This window comes from Rhinolophus sinicus, chromosome 3, assembly GCF_057876585.1.
Source record: "Rhinolophus sinicus isolate RSI-liver-muscle chromosome 3, RSI-T2T, whole genome shotgun sequence".
In the NCBI taxonomy this organism is placed as follows: domain Eukaryota; kingdom Metazoa; phylum Chordata; class Mammalia; order Chiroptera; family Rhinolophidae; genus Rhinolophus; species Rhinolophus sinicus.
Genome location: NC_142503.1, coordinates 166,973,349 through 166,983,413, shown reverse-complemented (window position 1 = coordinate 166,983,413; position 10,065 = coordinate 166,973,349). Strand labels below are relative to the sequence as shown.

At 41.6% G+C, this 10,065-nt stretch overlaps 1 long non-coding RNA gene across 1 annotated transcript; it reads left to right on the top strand.

Annotated features, from left to right (window-relative positions):
- The first annotated feature begins 268 nt into the window (after nucleotides 1-268).
- On the top strand, nucleotides 269-9,151 carry LOC141570827 (uncharacterized). The gene is made up of 3 exons (XR_012495281.2): nucleotides 269-936; nucleotides 5,134-5,227; nucleotides 5,914-9,151. It is a non-coding gene; the product is annotated as an uncharacterized LOC141570827 (long non-coding RNA).
- Nucleotides 9,152-10,065: the final 914 nt, after the last annotated feature.

Here is a 10,065-nt window from a genome sequence, read left to right as displayed (position 1 = left end):
TCTTGGTTGTTTCATTTGGGGGCTGTCACAAATAGAGCTCATAGGAACATTCGTGTGTAGACTTTTGCATGGACAAAAGTTGTTATTTCTCTGGGATAAATGCCCAGGAGTGTCATTATTGGGTTGTAGAATAGTTGTCATGTTTAGCATTTTTAAGAAACTGCTATTATTTTGCAGAGTTGCTGTACCATTTTATGTTCCCATCAGAAGGCATGAGTGATTCTGTTTTTCCCTGTGCTGGCCAGTACTTGGTATTGTCACTCTTATTTGAGCTATTCTGATAGGTGTGCAGTGATATCTCATTGTGTTTTTAATTTGAATTTGCCTGTGGCTAAAGATGATGAATATCTTTGCATGTGCTTATTTGCTTATTTCAACTGCTGTCTCCAGGGTGCCTTTGATGTCACTGTGAAGAGGACAGACAGCCAAGAGAGCTAGCCTCAGGGCCTGTAACCTCTGCTTCTGCCAAAGCTGCTCCACTATTATTGTTTTTTGTTTTACCCATTTTACATATTGAGCTTCTAAGCAAGATTTCATTTTAACAAGGTTTCCTTTGCTAAAGGGAAAACAAAGAATGAAATCAACTTCATCTATTTTACAGGTTTACTTTGTAGGAAATGCCTTGATTTTTCACAATTCTAGACAAAAGCTGAATTCAGAATTAGAAATAAATACACTAAAATATATTTATATGAAAATATATTCTAAAACAACTGCTTCAGCCAATACGTGCTCTTTGTTATTTCTTTACAATGAACGACTTCAGGATGACTCTAACTTTTAAAAATGAAAATTACATCTCTCACTAATTTAAGAATGGCTCAAAGATCTCTCATCAGTAGTCTGTAACACAGTTTCCTTTCATGCAGGACCAAGCACACCAGTCATTCTTCTACATGTCAGGCAGAAAGGGAACTGAGTGTGGAAGAATAAAAAGTAAGTAAATACTTTTATCGATTTGGTTGTACTACCTTAGCTAGAAATACAATATACTTGTAACATCTAACAACGATGATGAATCCATGCAAAATGCTTGCATACAATCTGATTTTATGATTCTATAGATTAATTATTAGAAAATAAACCTTTCCCAGGGAGCATAGTCATGCTGTAATCTTGTGTTCCTCGGGAGGAGACTTCCCCTAGAGAACCCAGCATTTTCAGCCTTTTCTTCCCATACTCAGGCCCTCTTGCTTTTCCATTAAGGAGAGATGTTTTCTGAGCAAAGCCAGAAAACTTGTCACATTAAAAAGAAGAAACAATAAGAAAAACAAACCACGATGTCCGTACTACACTTTTCCTAGTAATTTCCACGGCCCAGTGGTGGCAATATGAGAGGGGCACACAAGACGGCATTATGTAGCCAGGCTGATGCTAACTTGCCAGTAACTCACTTTGCCTCAGTGGGGCCATCTGAGGTGACAGCCTGTGTCTGGGTATGAGCCAGTGTGAGCCGCATCCTCCCAGAGGACCAAAAGGCAGAGGTCACTCCATCCCAGCTCCCAGAGAGCAGGATGACCTCCCCATCCACTGTGTGAACCAACTGGGGCTCTCCTGCTCATCCACGTGCATGCAAACAGCTCTCCGGAGGAACACAAACCACAGCAGAACATTTTTCTCCCATGTTATCATCCATCCCTATTCTTCCTCTGGGAAATCTGAAAAGTCAAGGATCAACGGTCTGGTAAAGAGAAAATCAAAACAAAGTACATTTGTGCATCTTCATTTTGTACATGTACCTTCCCCAAATACTGTGATCCTCACAGCTATATGTGAGGGCTTCATACATGGTGGTCAGAAGGCTCTCTGGAGAAGTTCCATGCTATTGGCTCGTGCGTGGTTTTCTTTTTCTCCGTGTGTGGTAGAATGAATTAGTTGAGGTGGGGGGTGGGTAATCTCTTTTGGAATATGTTTTATGGTCCCATTGGACCTCAGGTTTGAAAGCCCAAGTAAATGTTTAGAAGGAGTATTTGCATCAAGGTAGAACAGAGGCCTGCTGGCTGACTGGACCCTGGGGAAGAACTTGTGCTACCTCAGCTTATGCTTCATTGGATTCCCCTCCCCAGACCCACTCAGGATCCCAGCAAAACTGGAAGGCAGAAGCAGGGTGCTGGCCAATTTCATCTTTCCCATAAAAAGTTAATGGCATTCCCACCACAGTCACTTTAACACCAGCCAGAGGATCCAGGGCTGGCCAAGCATTTGCTCTTTTTCCTAGAGTAAGTAGAAGGCCCAAGCGCCTAAGAAAATGTGAGACTTGAGCCCATCCCCAAGTAAGTATGGAATCAAGGCAATTGCTGCCTCCATCTGGTCCTGGCCCTTCCAAAATAAATGTGGTTGTGAGTTTTAGCAGAAGCGCTCTGTTGTTCTGAAGCAGTCTACTATCAATCTGTGTCTGTGATTCAAAATTATCTACATGTACCCACAGCCAGAGAAGGGAGACACTTCAAAAAGAATGATTAAAAACTGGGGTTGGGCTTTTACAAATATCTCATTTAATTTTCATAACCCATCTATCAGGGAGGTATTATTCCAAACTCCAGTTTACATATGTGGGAGCTGAGGGGTGGTAAGGTTAAATAGCTTTCCCAAAGTCACATCGATAGCAAGAAGAAGTGCTGGGAATTGAACCTAGAATTTGGCCCCAGAGGTCTCATGCTTAACCACTCAACACCACCACCAAGAAGACCCCTCACAAAGGGTTACAGGGGCTCATGGGAGAGACAGTCACAGACGGGGGACTGAGACAGAGAGAATTCTCCTCGGAGTCAAAACTTGTGTTCAGTCCTGAAGGCAGGGAAGGGGTTAGAAAGGGGAAGAGTGGTCCGAGGTAGGAAATAGGAAGATTAACCCAGAAAGGGGAATGGGATGTACAAATATACAGAGGCAAGGAGGAACAGGGCAATGTTGGCGAAAGCTGAGTGGGGCATCGTGCTCGGATCGCTGCATTTTGGTTGAACTGAGCAAGGGAGTTGGGGGCTGAAGCAGATGTAAGAATTAAGACCGGAGAGCTTTCTAAGTCATGCCAATGAGAATTGAATTTTGAAGGTTAAGGGAAGCCAGTAAAGGATTTTAAGCAGAGACCAGGGTAACGAGATTTGCTTTTCAGAAAGATCACACTGTTTGCATAGGGAATCGCTGGCAGGAAATTAGGGCCCCAGGGTGTGGCCGCAGAGTCAAATGTGGGACATGAGGCTGGCTAGGCGAAAATCCAGTAAGAAATGACAAGGGTATAGACTAAGAGAGTGGCAATGAGGCTGGAGAGGAAGGAATTGACTTGAGAGATGTCAAGGGAAGGGTAAGAACTCTGATGACTGAACGTGGAGAGTAAGGGACAGAGAGTGTCAGTGGTGAAATAGCATTTATGTGTTTCGTCATACACAATGGTGGCATTCATTCAGCTGGGGAAAGCGGGGTGGAAGAAGGGAACAGGGCTGGGAAGGACAAGGAGAAGCAAAATGAGAGCAAGTTAGAACGTGCTGACTTTGAAGTAACTATGGGGCATCCAAATAAATATTCCAACAGGGGGGTGGCTAAATGAGTCTGGAGCTCAAGAGAAATGCCTGGGCTGGGAAAATGGGCTTTTAAATTATTCGAGGTTATGGGGTTGGGCCAATTTTTATCTCTTGATCCAGATTCACTCTCTAATCCTCACTTTTAGATGATGAAGCTGGGACTCCACAAAGCACATGTCTACTTTGCCCGCTGCCTCCTTCTTAGGCTCTGCCAATAGAGCGAGACTGCAGAGCTGGAGGAGAGACAGGGGTGCAAATCCCCCTCCAGCCTCGCTTCTTCGCTCCAGTCACTGCAGTTGATTCCAGTAGCAGCTGTTGGGTCCAGTGTGCAGTTTTTCTAACACTTGCAGGACCAGCTTATCCCCACTTAGAGACACCAGCAGTGCCCAACTATGCCCCCTCCTGGAGGTCTGGGTCCCACCCCATGGGAACTCTTCTCTAAGTTCTGGTTTTAATAATTCCAACCTCTTCCTTTGTTCCTTCAGCTCTAGAGGTAGAGTTGTTTCCTGTGGGTGCTGTATCTTTGAGGTCCCTTTTCACCCTTTCAGTTACCCAGTTAAGAACTTTATGCCTAGTTAACAATTCTTTGTATTAATTTCTGTGGCTAAAATAACTGACTATTGTAGGGTGAATGTGGGTACCCAAGGAAAGCATAGGGAGTAATGAAAGAAAAGAGCTTTGAAAAGAACCCTGAGACCACCTACATTTAAAGGCAATCAGCCCAGCAGTGAACCAGGGAGATGCTGGGGAATCCAGTAGAGTCTGTGTCTGCTAAGGAAAAAACTCAACCAAGAAGGGAGAACAGTGGAGGGAGAGAACAGTGAGACCAGAGAGATCACTATTAATGGAACAAGATTCCCGAGAAGGTGGTAGGAGTAACCTTGTTCCTTGAAATGAAAGGAAAGGAGTGAAGGCGTGTGAGGAGTAGATAAACTTCAAGTGGGGAGGTCATCCACTGAGAGTACAGGCTGTGGAGAAATTATGTGGTCTGAGGAAGGAGAAGAAGGAGAGAAGGAGGAGGAGGCAGCTTGCGATAGCATCTGACGAGGATGGAATTGAAGGCTGGCCAAGGGCACCCTGTGGGACAGCGCTGAGAGCTGTGGGGAGCGGAACAGTCAGAGAACTTGAATTTCATGGGGCTCCAATCCACATAGCTGAGTGTATTTTTGTTTGTTTTATACTCTTAGAGCATAGCAACCCTTTGTGTGGCATTGAAAAGTAAGACAATGGGATTAATCCAGGGAAAGAGTTTGCCAGGTGCTCAAAAGAAGTGTGGGAATCAGCGAGACAGGGATTAACATGGAGGACCTCAGGCCTCGGCTGGCTAGGAAATGAAGTGAAGGTTCTGGGGGGGGTGATGTACAGAAGCCTACAACTCAGTGTGAACTCATGAGGGTGTGTACAGGGTTTGACTCTGTTCTTTAACTAAAGCCATAAAAGGAAATGTTTTCAAATGTGCTTTGGCCAGAAAGAAAAAAAAAAATCCCCCACAGTGACTGGACACTAGCTGTAATCTTAATAAAACATGGTGGCTCATCCTTAGGTTCAACCTAATTTACAAATTACCCTTGTCAAAATGCTTATAAATCTGCATATATCAATTCCTTATTTTTTCTAGGTAAGGAACCATTTTGAGGAAGCAGTGTGATAAAGAGCTTGGAAAACTTTAGAACTCCTCAAATATGAAGAATCAGGGATATTGTTGTAATGAGGTAGGTCTGCTTTGAGAACTATTTTATTACTTTAAATTTTCTTAGGGCTGAGATCAAGTCTGATAAGCACTTTAACTTAGGCAAATAATGATAGTAATGAAATAGTATGCCACTGCAAAATACACTAAGTGCCCAGGCTTCCAAACTTTTCCAATTATTTTCTTGTAAATGCATTTTTATGAGGGTATTTTCCCCTTAGGACAGAACATAATTTTTAAAACTTGTATTCACTGCAGCCCTATAAATTACGGTTTCACCTTAATGTTGGCAAGTAGTGATTTATTTTAGTAAAATTGCTACTTCACTAGGCATGCTTTACTGTGTATGCGCTTCCCTGGGGCACACAAGACTTTTTTTAGCATATTGTTTGGGGAAGCATAAAAGCTATTAAATTCATATATTAATTTATATTTATACATGAATTCTTAGTTTACTATGATTTGTCACATTTTTCATATAAAATAGCTATTATATTTGCATTATCCATAAGCAACTAAAATACACAATTATTGGTAATTCTTATATTTTTAGAATAGAGCTTTATTGTTGCTAAATATCTTCAAATTTATCTTTTTCACTTTTGCAATTCTGATTATGAAAAGGCATTTATAAATGTGATATCTAAGACTCACCTTTTCACTGACATGGAATTAATTTTTTTCTTTTTTTTTTTTCTTTTTTTTAAGGAGGGCGCAGCTCAGAGTAGCCCATGCGAAGATTGAACTGGCAACCTTGGTATTATTAGTGCCACACTGTAACCAACTGAGCTAACCCACCACGCTGACATGGAATTACTTTTAACCCTTCTATCATCACAGATTTATCAAAGAATGGCATTGGAAAAATAGTTAAGCTGAAATAGGAATGGTTTTCTTTAATTCAATCATGGAGGCATTTGAAAATAAAATGTATCCAGAAAAATATATGGACTAGTAAATGTAGTAGAAAATAAAGAAATGTTAAATGGTTTAAGGGGAAAGGGGCCCAATACCATGAATTCCACCTACTCTATCACCTGAAGTGTCAGAATTATAGCATTAGTGATGGTGAACATTATAGATTGTGATGGTGAACATTGTAGGAATCTTCACAAATCCAATAAAAAATGTTATTTGTAGAAAAAACACTAGAGTCATACAAATATACAAAGTCTAGCTCAGCCACTTACTAGATTTTGACCTCGGTCAAATTTAACTTTTCTTAGTCACTGTTTCCTTGTCTGAAAATTGGAGATAAAATAATTACTTCTCAAGGTCCTTGTGAGAAACCGCTGTGATTACACATGTTCATTGCTGGGACCTGGGGAGCTTGGTACACAGTGGCCTCCTGCCTTTATGGTCCCTGACTTCCTCTAGCCTCAGAGTCTGACCTCCTAAATGACCATCTGGGGAGACATCAAGTAAGATTTTGCTGGAACTTAAAGGGCAGATGCCACCAGCAGGCCATCACCCTTTGATTACAAATTTTTAAATGTGGCACTTATTTATACTTTGAAGACCTGATGCAAAATGTGTGGAGAAGCAAGTTTATTCTAGAAGTGCTCTCCATTAAAGAAGGAGACAGTAATGGCACCATAATTCCTATACCAATGCCTTGTCATAGAAGCCCCAAGCAGCATTACTTAATTTGGAAACATGGCTAAAAGGGCAGACTCAAAAAGCATTTGGAATAATCAAGAAAGTTGGAATGATCAACCTAGTTATTTGAAGCACACGGGAGCAAATTCTCTTGTCAAGAAAGCCTGACAGTCTTACTGAAATGTTGACTTTTGATGGTAAATGCCTGGTTTGTACATCTGACTAACAGAGACACTTTTTTTAAATAACCAGCAGTCACAGTTGTTGACCAACTGATTCTTTTTCTGCAAGTCAGAGGTGAGTTATAACCAATTCCTGTTTTGTGCAAGAAATTATGTAGGGATGTTGGCAACAAAATGGACCCTTTTCTAAGTCCATGGGAGCAATATTAACCAGTTATGTTGTCTGCTCAACACCTTCACATAGTATCTCACAGGGACTTTGAACTGTGTTTCTCGGTTATGAATCTGGAGTGTCCTCATTGGACATTTAAAAGTGGTGAAAATGATATGACCCAGTAATTCCACTCCATCTGAAATATATGAAAGCACATGTCCATACTGTTGCGACCTGCACAACACAAGCCGTGGGAAGGCGAGGGAGGCGGCGAGGGTTAAACTACAATAAAGAGACAGAGACTCATATACAGTTAAATCACAGAGGACCAAGGGACTCGCAGCCTCAGAGACTGGAGCCCCGAATCGGGTCACTGACAGTATTTATTGATTACAAACAATGAACATCACATGATTAGAGGCAGGGTCTGTGAAACTCTTACACCATTTCAAAAAAGTGATTTCAATACCCAATTATTTTCCCAAAGCAGCCGAAGCATATAGTCCCAAGATGACTGAGGTGCGGTATGCACCACCCTGGGGGAGACAGTCTCTCACTGTGAAACTGTCCCATGAGCTGAGCAGAAAGAGCTTGATCTTATCGCTCTAATGGGCCTCTCTCACAATAAGGTGAGAGGGAGTAGCAGAGGCCAGCAGCAGCTTCCCACAAGAACAAGAGGAAGGAGGGGCAAGGCTCCCTCCTGTTATTTCTTATAACAGCTCACTGGGGTCTCAACGGGGTCCCGTCTGGCTTGAGTTGTCCCTCCCGTGAGGAATCTTACTCGTCGTTGACCGCAGACCCTTCTCTTGAAGACCAGATGGAGAGACTCAGGATATTATAAACTCAATCCCAGAGAGGCACAGTCCCACAACTTCTTCTTTCCTTAGGGAAAGGTTGGGGGGGACAAACGGCTAGGCTGCTGTGTGACCACACATACAAAAGCTTGTGCAGCGTTATTCATAACAGCCAAAAAGTGGAAACAACCCAATGTCCATCAACTGATGAATGGATAAATAAAAGTGGTATATCTATACAATTGAGTATTGTTCAGCAAGAAAAAGGAATGAAATACTGATACATATGACAACATGGATGAACTGTGAAAACATTATGCTAAGTAAAAGAAGTCAGTCATAAAAGACCATAAAATTCCACTTATATGAAATGTCTAGAATTAGGCAAATCTAAAGACATTGAGAGTAGATTAGTGGCTGCCTAGGGCTGGAGAGGAAGGAAATGGGGGAAAATAGGGACTGACTGCTAATGGGTGTGGGGATTCTTTTTTGGAGTGATGAAAATGTTCTAAAACTGTGTGTATACTAAAGCCATTGAATTGTATACTTCAAGTGAGAGAATTGTATGGTATGTGAATTATATAAAGCAGTCAAACGATATCAAGGATTATTATGGGGTGAGGAGATATGCTAGTCAATGGTTATGTAAACCGCTAAAAATTATTTTTAAAAGAGGAAATCCAACATTTGAATAGGCACCTACCAAACTTTCTCTTTCTCAAAACAGATTATAAGAAAGCAGAAGAGATGAAAAGAAAAAGGTATTTGGTTCCTTGCTCAGTCCCCTGGGACATTTTACTTTAATCAAAGATTATGCTTTGGGAACTGAGTAAATGAGCAAAGTAAACAGAAATAGTCTCAGAGAGATAGAGGAAAGGTTGATGGTTGCTAGATGGGCGGGGGTGGGGATGAGGGAGAATGCAAGGAGATTAGAAAGCACAAATTGGTAACTACAATATTGCCACAGGGATATGAAAGACAGTTTGGGGAATATAATCAATAATGTTGTAAAGATTTTGTAGGGTGCCAAATGGGCATATGTCTTATTCGGGAGACCACTTCATGGACTGTGTAGATGCCTGACCACAGCGCTATACACATGAAGCTGGAGCTGAATAATATTGTATGTCAACTGTAATTTAATATATATGTAGTCATGGGATATGGAGTACAGCATAGGGAATAGAGTCAATGGAATTGTGATAGATATATATGATGTCAGAGGGGTAGTAGATTGGGGGAGGGAGGTTATCACTGTGTGAGGGGTGAAATGTCTAACTAGTACATTGTTTTGTACACTGGAAATTTTAAAAAAATCACACTTTGGTTTAGATCAGTCAGGAAATACTTTTTCAAAAATGGTTTTTACTCTTGTATATCTTGAAAAGGCAAAAATAAATGTTTTATCATTTGGATAATGGGGAACTTTTATTTTTAGCTTCGATATTAATTTTGGAATGCACTTAAGACAAATGAGTATTTTTACCCAGCTGGATAAATGTGTTTTAACACAAATGGGTTTAAACTTATCTAAGCACATTTAACAAGTGAGCTGTGCATGGAGACTATGAAAAAAGAAAAAAAGCAGCTGTAGTGTTAATGACTGTTCTGCACTCCCAGCCAGCTGGGACTCGACAGAACACTGGGCCACAGAAACCCTCTAAGTGAATAACACGGGAAACAGCCTATCAATAGGAAGAATATCAGTTATTTGCCAAAACACACAGATTTTGGTTTGACCACACAGAGAGGAGTCGGAACGCCATCAGAATTTCTGACAAGCTGTATGAACCTTGGACACAAAGACGGTACTAAAGATATTATGTTCCCCTGCACAGATGTTAGGGGCTAGCTTATACCACATCTCTGACTTTGGTGACTTTCCAGCTCTCCAGAAGTGGAAAGTGGGGCCTGGGAATATTGATTCCATGATAGCGAGATGGACTTTGGCTCTTTGTGCTGGGGCCAAAGCACAGGAATGGAGTTGGCTGGTTTGGGTTGGCAGGGACCATCCGTGTGCTTCAGAGATTCTGTAAGAGTTTGGGAGCCTGGAGACCCCTCCTGACCAATGTACACGAAGCAGCGTGGCTTTGTCCTGCTCTGCCATCCTGAGGAAGACGCATGTGGCCTG